We start from the raw sequence: 9533 nt of genomic DNA on the forward strand, positions 1-9533 counted from the left end.
ATAATTTGAGCTATGTATGCAGAGGGTCCATTTCTATGTGCCAAGGCTTGATATCCCTGCACCTAGATTAGACCACAGTTATGGTCTGCCTACTTTAACCTATGCAAAGAAGAATGAGACAATTAGCTTGCTTCCCCAGTTCAAATTTGTCTCTTCTTCTCCTTTCACTCTCCTGTGACCAGCTCTGCCAGACCATACTTCTAATCCATTTCTATGAAGAAGTATTTTCTTGTTCTCTTCCTCAGAGGAATACAATATCTTATAGAGGCCCTCTAATTTTCCTAGTCCAATTTTCCAGTTCCTCCACACATGCACATTCCCATGAAAATAAAGCAGAGAGAATATAAAGCAGAGGCAGAGCAAATTAAATTTATCATCAGGTCTACTGCTTGCCTTTTTATTTGATCAACTGCTTATTCATAATTAGACCCATCGTTGGCCAATTTTCCATTCTTGGGAAATTTTTTGGTCTGGTAATCCCTGGTCTAGTTTTGGTCTGCATTCATTTATTCATTCAACATCCATTACTAAGTAATCAAATATTGTAATCTGATAATTGGATGAATTTCACTCCCTCTACACAAACCAAAGTCCCAAAGTATGATGTCACTCAATCTCTTCACCAAATACTATAAGAGAAAATTTTATTCATTAAAATTTGTCTCTAATCTTCCCTTAAATCTCACTTTTTCACGAAAGAAATTAATTTTAACTTAATGAGAAAGGTCGTATGCTTTCCTACTTCTTTAACTTTCTCATATTTTTTCTCTTTTTTCTTTCTACCTCCCCCTAGCTCTCCCTGTACAATTCTAAGCAATCATTTAACTCTCAGTTCATATGCTATATCCTCCATGAAGCTTTCCTCCATTCCTCTGCCTCTTCTCAAATGAAGAAATAACAATATTGATTATAGCTAGCATTTATTTACCAAAGCTAGCATTTAAGCACTTTAACATTTGCAAAGAACTTTAGATGTATTTCATTTGATCTTAGTAACAATCCTTTAAACTAGGTGCTATTATTGTCCTCATTTTAGAGATGAGGAAGCTGAAGTTGGAAGATGTTAGGTGACTTGCCCAAGTTCCCAGAACTAGTAAGTGTCTGAGGGTAGATTTGAATTCAGGTCTTTTTGATTCCAAGTCCAGCTCTTTATCTACTGTTTGTTATGGTAGTAGAAGAAACAATAAGTTTAAGATGTGTGTGTATGTTTATTTCAAATAAAATTTATTTATGTATTATATATTATATTATATTATATTATATATATACTATCTTTATTATATATTATTATTTAAATAAAATTTATTATTCATTTTATTTTGAATAAAAGAAAAATTCAGTTTATTTCATTGTATTTCAGATAATCTAAAGTTAACTATGCTAGCCGCTATTTTCGCTTCATATGTGATTAATTGGTTTTAATGATATATGATAGCTATTGGACTTCATCAGAAGAGAAAGAGTACAAGAAAGGACTTCTAAAGGAGAGGATAAATGTGCTAGCTTATCTAAGGTTGACTGAAGAAAGGAAATACTAGCACTTTGGATAGTGGAAATCATTAAGTTAAGTACAAAAGAGTAGTAATAATATTTGTTGACACAGAGCAAAAATAAAGTGAACATAGCTTAGACCCTGATAGTTTATAGAATTCTGAAATCAAAAGAGTATAGTAAGAGGTGAAATTCAGGGGAAAAAATTGGGGTAATAGAAGCAGATGTGACCCATAAAAAGCAAAAGGATCCTGAAACTGAGTCAAGGATTAGCTTAGATAAGTTTGTTATTTTTTATAGTATAATAGGACCCAATGATTGAATTATTCTTAGTGTGTGATTGGGGGTTCAAGCTTCTATAGTGAAGCAACTCATCCTCTTTGGTTGAGATTTATGGAGTACTAAATGTTTTATCTATCTATCTATCTAGCTAGCTAGCTAGCTAGCTAAATGAGTGAATTGAATTGGATTGGCTAGTTTAGGTAAGAAGATCACAAGTCAAAATGGATTTTACATACACACACACACACAAACATATAATTGTGTATATACATAAGTATGTGTGTATCTTCTTCCTATCAATGTTTATTTTCCCCTCAATAAGTTTATTTATGTGATGTTTAAAGCTATATATATATACATATGTGTACGTATATGCACACATGTATACATATGTAATATATATAAATGAATATATGCATCACATATATCCATTATGTGTATACATTTGCATGTATTTGACTATTGGTAGTATTCATAGGGCTAAATAATGCCTTGGAACCCGTATTTATTTCCAATGTGTAAAACTCATCTCTCTTATGTATGAATGTGTATGTCTGCTATTGGATATAGTTAGATAGCTAATGTTAAAGTACTTTGAATATGTAAAGCAAGTCAAAATTAAGGAGGTGGTGCTATTAAACAAGCATTATTCCCTAAAGGCCCAAAGGAAAGCAGGATGGGTCTACTGATGAAAAAGCAGTTGGCCTAATATAAAAGGCAAGCAGTAAACCTGATGATAAATTTAATTTGTTCTGCCTCTCCTTTCTATTCTCTCTGCTTTATTTTCATGGGAATGTGCATGTGTGGAGGAACTTAATCTATTTGCTTTAGGCAGAAGCTTGTGATGTCTTAAACTATTGATGTGGGAAGCAGTAGAAGAAAGTGTCAGTGACTAAGAAGATTATATGGTGCATTTACTGGGTGGGGCCAATGAAAATTAACTTAATGGAACCTAGACAATTATGGTTAAAACTAACTCACCTGTCTCTAAAGAGAGATACTTTATTATTGCTGGGATAAATGCCACTGAATACATGAGTTCAGAATGCATGAAGTTTTTCACTACTCAAAACAGAAAACATGGCTTTGATGTAGGACAGGAGAGACACCCACAATGGGGACCAGAAGAAAGGAATATCATCTAGAGTTTACATTAGTTTAAAGAGAGGACCTATGGCTTTTTTTTGTATTTATGATGTCAGAAAGATTATTTTTTCTTTTGTATGTCTTAAAAAAAGCATTTTATTTTTAAAACTAATTTCAAAGTGTTGCCCAATATATGATATGTGATTAGATGGACCATACATTGAGTTTGGCCTATCAGTACTTATATTTTAAGAAGTTATCAAATAACAGACAATGAACACAGCTCAGTATTAAAAAAGGAGAAGTAATTACAGACTTTTCGTTGCACTTGGGAAATTGCATGTAGTGCTTAAACCTCACAAGTCCCTTCAGAACACCATCTCTGGTTTAAAGAACATCATGGAAATGGTCAATATCCACTCAAAAAATACACCTAAAAAGAAACCACTAATATGCTACACTTTTCAGACATCAAGAACTCAATAAGTTTGAGGGGAAACAAAAACACTTAATTAAACATAGATAACTGAGAAGAGAGATTTTTCCTCTCCACACAAGGTTACATTTTCTTTTCTTTCCTTTTTTTTCTTTTCTTTTCATTTTCTTTCTTTTTTTGGCAAGGCAATTTGGGTTAAGTGACCTTTTTATTATGAAATAGTTTTTGTTTCAAAGTTTGTTCATACTAGAAGAACAAATATTCAAATTAAAGTTAATTTTTTCATTTGACATTTCAGTCAGCAAAAAGCTTGATTACAAAGTGAGAAGTGTTATCAACCTACCTCAGTTATGACCCTAGTTACCTCATGAAGGATATAAAGGAGGTCTTACTCTTTGGACATACACATAGGATACGCCTTTTCTACTAGAAAAATCCTAAGTTTGGTCCTCACTTTTCATGTTAAAAGTTTTTGTCTGGGAAATATCTGGCAGCAGAGCAACATATTCCTATGTTAATTATTTTTTAAAAATTGAGTGATCCTAATTAAGAATCAAGATGCTAATATTCATTAGTGAAATTGATGAACAACCATTAAGTGCCTACTATGTGCCAGGCATCATACAATTTCTTTTTTCTTGAAATTAGTTTTTCCAGTTTACTTGCAGGGACATGTTTTTTGCTAGGTGGAATTACAGTAATTTTGATAAAAATTCTAGTAAGTGCACAAAGTCTTATGTACAAGTAGGGGAAAAAATCCCAAGGGATTTGTATTTAGAATATTCAGAAGAGCCTCTGCAAGTAATGAAATTTGCATATCAGCAGTGATAATACATACTTTCTTTCACCTTTAAGGTTTAGACATTTAGAACTTAAGGCAAATAGTATTTCCTCATGGCAGAAGAGGAAAAGAGCACAAGACTTGAAATCAGAAGACCAGTATTCAAGTTTTGGCAACTACTTTGCTAGTCTGAGCCTCAGCTTCCTCATCTAGAAAATGAGGATACTAATACTACCTATCTATCCCACATAGATGTGAAGAAAATGCTTTAGAATAAATTCCTTATAGAATTGGGAATTGTCATTATTATGGCTTGTGCTATCTACCACACAGGGTTTTTGTCAGGAAATCATTTTGTAAGCTGTCAAACACTATTTATTTACATGTGAGCTATAATTAAAATAACAATTATTATTGTGATCTAGGGTTCTTTTCATACAGTCAGCTTTCTTGGTTAATATGAATGTTTTTTAAAAGTTTTTTCTCAATTACATGTAAAAATAATTTTATCATTCATTTCCTTAAAATTCTGAGCTCCAAATTATCTTCCTTCCTTCCCCCTTCCTTCAGAAGGCAAGTATTTTGATATAGATTATTCATGTACAGTTATGCAAAACATTTCCATTTTAATCATGTTGCAAAAAAACAACAACATACAAATAAAAGAAAGAAAAAAGAATGCTTTGATGTGCATCTAGACTCCATCAATTCTTTCTCTGGAGGTGGATAACATTTTTCATCATGGGTCCTTTGGAACTGTCTTGGATCATTGTATTGCTGAGAATAGGTAACTCATTCACAGTTGATCATTGTACAATATTGTTGTTACTATGTACAGTGTTCTCCTGGTTCTGCTCATTTCACTTGGCATCAGTTCCTATAAGTCTCTCTAGACTTTTCTGAAAGATTCCTGCTCATCATTCCTTATAGCACAATAGTATTTCATCACAATCATATACCATAACTTGTTCAGACATTACCCAATTGATGGGTATCCCCTCAATTTTCAATTCTTTGCCACTACAAAAAGAACTGCTATAAATTGAATGTTTTATCTTAAAAGGAATCTTAACACATAAAATGCATTATAAACTATCAACCATTAAAATTTTGAGACAAATAGAAAAACAATATTTTCCTAAATAGAAGATACCTCTTTAAATGCTTTCAACATTGCATTTGATCTCTCTTTCTGAAGAAAGTTAAGTCATTTAAAGTATATCCCTTCAATTTTGTTAATACTGGGAAAATAGTTTTTAAATGTACAAAGTCTACTGCTTTTCAAGCAAATGAAGAACAAAAATATGGTACTATTTAAAAAAAAAAGATCCCAATAAAATGTCAGTGGCACAAAGATTCAAACCAATCTCCAATATCACAAATTAGTTATAATACCATGTAATGGTTTTCTGGTAAACAAGGAGCTTATAGTATTAAGAACATGAATAAAATACTGCTTAATATTGGTGGCTATACTAATTATATATATATATATACATATATATATATGCATATAATAATCTTATAGTCTCCCATTCAGAACTACTTACTACTGACTGAATTTAAGCACAGATTTTTTTTAGTATTTTTAATTAAATTTCTGTACAAAAAAATTAAACTTTAACCATTGTAAAAAAATCATTTACACCAATGTACATCCTAGAATTCTGATGAAAGCAAAAATACATGAGAATGTTCTATTCTTTATCTGGACATCCATCATCTTCTGTGGGATCAGGTTACAAAGGATGAGATTTTCTTTTAGGTTTTCCTAGGCCACTATTCCCTACCTCTGCTTCATCAGGAATTTGATTCTCTTTTTCTGAGTGTTTAGATGACATCCCAAAGAATTCTCCAATTCCTTTTTGCCATGTGGGTGTTGGCTGTACACATACTGGGTTCCCATTCACATACTTACTTTCAGCTTTCTGGGATGGAGGCAAAGGAGATGCGTTGGCAAAGCTGGAGTGACACAGAGACTTCTGGGGTGCTTGAGTCAACACCACTTTGTGGTAGGGGCCTGGCATGCAGTCAGCCTTTGTCTGCACCATGACCAAAATGGGAGTTGATGACAAAACAGCAGGGACAAGGACAAGGCCAGTGGACAGAGGTCAGATCCTCCCAAGAGCTGCACAGTGGGAAAGCCCAGGTTTAAGTGACTTGCCTGGGTCACACAGCTCATAAGTGTCAAAAGACTGAGCCTGGATTTGAACTCAGGTCCTTCTGACTTGAGAGTTACTATGCCACCTAGCTGGCCCTATAAGGTTACATTTTCTTATACAATTATTTGGGGATGAGACACATTCTGAGAATACATGTGGCCATATCAGATCACACCTTTGTTACTACTGCTTTATGCTGGGTATCTCAGCTATTACTGATGCTACTACATTGCACAATCTGACAACTTTCAGTTATTATGTGGCTTCTTGGGAAGGGGCGTACCAACTCTTTATATTGACAGCTCCATAGAGAAGCTCAAACTCTGTTGTTATTCAAATGTCCCAGCTACCTGCACCCTGGAAGCTAGCTAGAAGAGCCCTTGGGCATTTCATAAATTGTTTTTTTAAGGACTCTAGTAAGTACTTTAAACTCAACTTAAATTCCTAATTGTTCTCCTTAAATTAGTTTTACCTCATATCATGCTCCTGGGTCATTAGCCTATGTCCCTTTAAAATCATTTGTGAAATTCCATTTGGTAAAATTGAAAAATTACTGGTGGAGTTGTGGCAAAGGTATTTATTTCAATCCTATCATGTCTTTGACTGACATGAAAATCAGCTTAGAAGTAAGACTGGAAAGGGCCAAGATAGGCTGGTGACCTTTGATCTACATTTGTATCTTCCTAATTATTCCAGCCCAGAACTCATTGGTCAGTCATAACCTCACCAAAACAAACAAAAAAACCATATTTTTAAGACTAGAATTTATTCAGAATTGTTATCATATGGCTATGAATCATGGAATACTATGGTCTCCAAAGTATAAATGTTTCAGGTCAAACTACTTACATCCTTAAGATGCTTTAATTCTTATAATCTAGCTGCTGCTTAGATTCTTAAAATCTAGTCACAGCTCAGATTCTTTAATCTAGCCAATAACTTACTAATGTTCAGACTCCTAAACAGTCTGCCCAATATGACAGATATTCTAATAAACCTTGTCTTTGGCTGAAGAAAAAAAAACCTCTAATAGTCTCCATTAGGGAAAATTTCATGGAAAAGATTGAACTTGAATTAGACCTTAAAGTATTGACAGGATTTCTGTAGTTGCAGATAGTATGGTTTTCAAGGGAAGGGGTAGGTATATTAGGAGATAAAAGAACTGTAGGTGGAAGAAATCATGGGAAAAAAGACAGAGAAGGAGGAATTAGCAAGAAGTATTTGATGAATGCTGAATAGCATAATTTGTGTTTAGTTTGACTCCACCATACCATGCTATCTCATGTGCAATAGCTCAATTTCCTTTATGTGAACCATGTTCATGAGTATAGAGAATGGAATGGGGTTAGCCAGAGTTTATTTGGTACTCTAAACTTTTGAGCTGCAAGTTGGAGGAACTTTAGATCATAAATGGACCACAACACATTATCAAAAATGAATCATATAAAAATACAGAATAAATGGTAACACCAGAGAGAATAAAGACCAGAAAAGGAGGTGGGCTAATCATGAAAAGAGAGGAAGGGAAAATAGATGAAAGCCGATAGCATGGTTTCCTTGTAATGTTAAGAAATCTAAAAAAAAGAAAACTTCCAAAATGTTGGATGGACCCCTGAGAGATATTTTGGAATGCATAAACAAGAATCTCATAGAGTGAGAACATAGGAAATAATTAGGGGCTACACTTTTGGAAATACCCTCTGCATGGATATCACAGATTTCATCCATGGAATGGCTAAAGTCAGGTTTATGCTATTTTAATTGTTTCACTTTTTCTAATACATGCAATTGCTGTTAGCATTTAAGCACTATTTTTTTTTCTTTTCCTGATAAACCAAAAATTTGATCTCCAATGCAAGACAACCAAAAACTGGTAAAAACAAAATGGAAAAGAAAACATAAGGGTTTCAATAGAGCAAAACTGTTTACATCCTTACACATCAAGATATTTGTAATTCTTAAAAAAAATATGTTACTAATAGTGCACTTAGAAGGAATATATATAGACAAAGTGTATGGCTATAGAGTAAATTTGAGGGAATGACAAAAATAATTAGAAGAAGAATAAACTGGGTAAAGAAAGAAAGGATAGATAAGATGGATTAAATTATTTCACATGAAGAAGTGCAAAAGACCTATTACAGGGGAGGGGAAGAAGAGAGGGTGGACAATGGTCATTTCTTGAACATTACTCTTATCAGTATTGGCTCAAAGGACGAATAATATGCACAATCTGTTTAATACTGAAATCTATCTTATCCTACAAGAAAGTAGGAGGGGAAAGGGGAAAGAAAAGTGAGTGGGTTCTGATGGAAGAGAGGGCAGATTGGGGAAGGTGATGGTCAGAAGCAAAACACAGCTGAGGAGGGACAGGGTGAAAAGATAGATAAAAGTATAAAAAGGGGGGAAATATGATGAAGGGAAATACACAATTACTAATCAAAACTGTGAATGTGAATGGGATGAACTCTTCCATAAAACAGAAGTGGATAGAAAAGTGGATCAAAAACCAAAATCCTATAATATATTGTTTACTTGAAGCTGAGAGATGAACAGAGAGTAAAGGTAAGGGGCTAGAGCAGAATCTACTATGCTTCAGCTGACATAAAAAAAAATAAGCAGGGATAGCAATCCTGATCTCAGACAAAGTAAAATTAAAAATAGACCTAATTAAAAGAGATAAATAAGGAAACCATATCTTGCTAAAAGGTACCATATACAATGAAACATTATCAGTATTAAACACACATGTACTGGGTGGTATGCCATGCAAATTCTTACAGGAGAAGTTAAATAGTTATAGAAATAGAAAGCAAAATTATACTAATGGGAGACCTCCCTGAACTCAATAAATTCAAAATATTAGAAAATATTAGAAAAGTTAGATGTGACAAATTTTTGGAGAAAAGTGAATGAGAACAGAAAAGAATATGCCCTTTCTCAGCAGCACATGGCAAGTACACAAAGATTGACTATATAGTAAGGCATAAAAACCTTAAAATCAAATGGAGAAAGGCAGAAATATTAAATATTATTTTTGACTCATAATGAATAAAAATGACATACAACAAAGGCAGTGGAAAGATAAATTAAATTAATTGGAAACTAAATAATCTAATTCACCTAATTCTAAATAATAAATGAGTCAAAAACAAATCATAGACACAATCAATAATTTTATTAAAGAAAATAACAATAATGAGACAACATCACAAAATTTATGGGATGCAGTCAAAGCAGGACTTAAGGGAAATTTTATTGCTCTAAATTCTTATATAAAAATAGGAAAAAAGGG

At 33.2% G+C, this 9533-nt stretch overlaps 1 pseudogene; it reads right to left on the reverse strand.

Moving 5' to 3' along the window:
• Nucleotides 1–5773: 5773 nt before the first annotated feature.
• Nucleotides 5774–6127, reverse strand: LOC114051745 (annotated as a pseudogene).
• Nucleotides 6128–9533: the final 3406 nt, after the last annotated feature.

Source organism: Vombatus ursinus, unplaced genomic scaffold (assembly GCF_900497805.2).
Source record: "Vombatus ursinus unplaced genomic scaffold, bare-nosed wombat genome assembly UNPS02014805.1, whole genome shotgun sequence".
In the NCBI taxonomy this organism is placed as follows: domain Eukaryota; kingdom Metazoa; phylum Chordata; class Mammalia; order Diprotodontia; family Vombatidae; genus Vombatus; species Vombatus ursinus.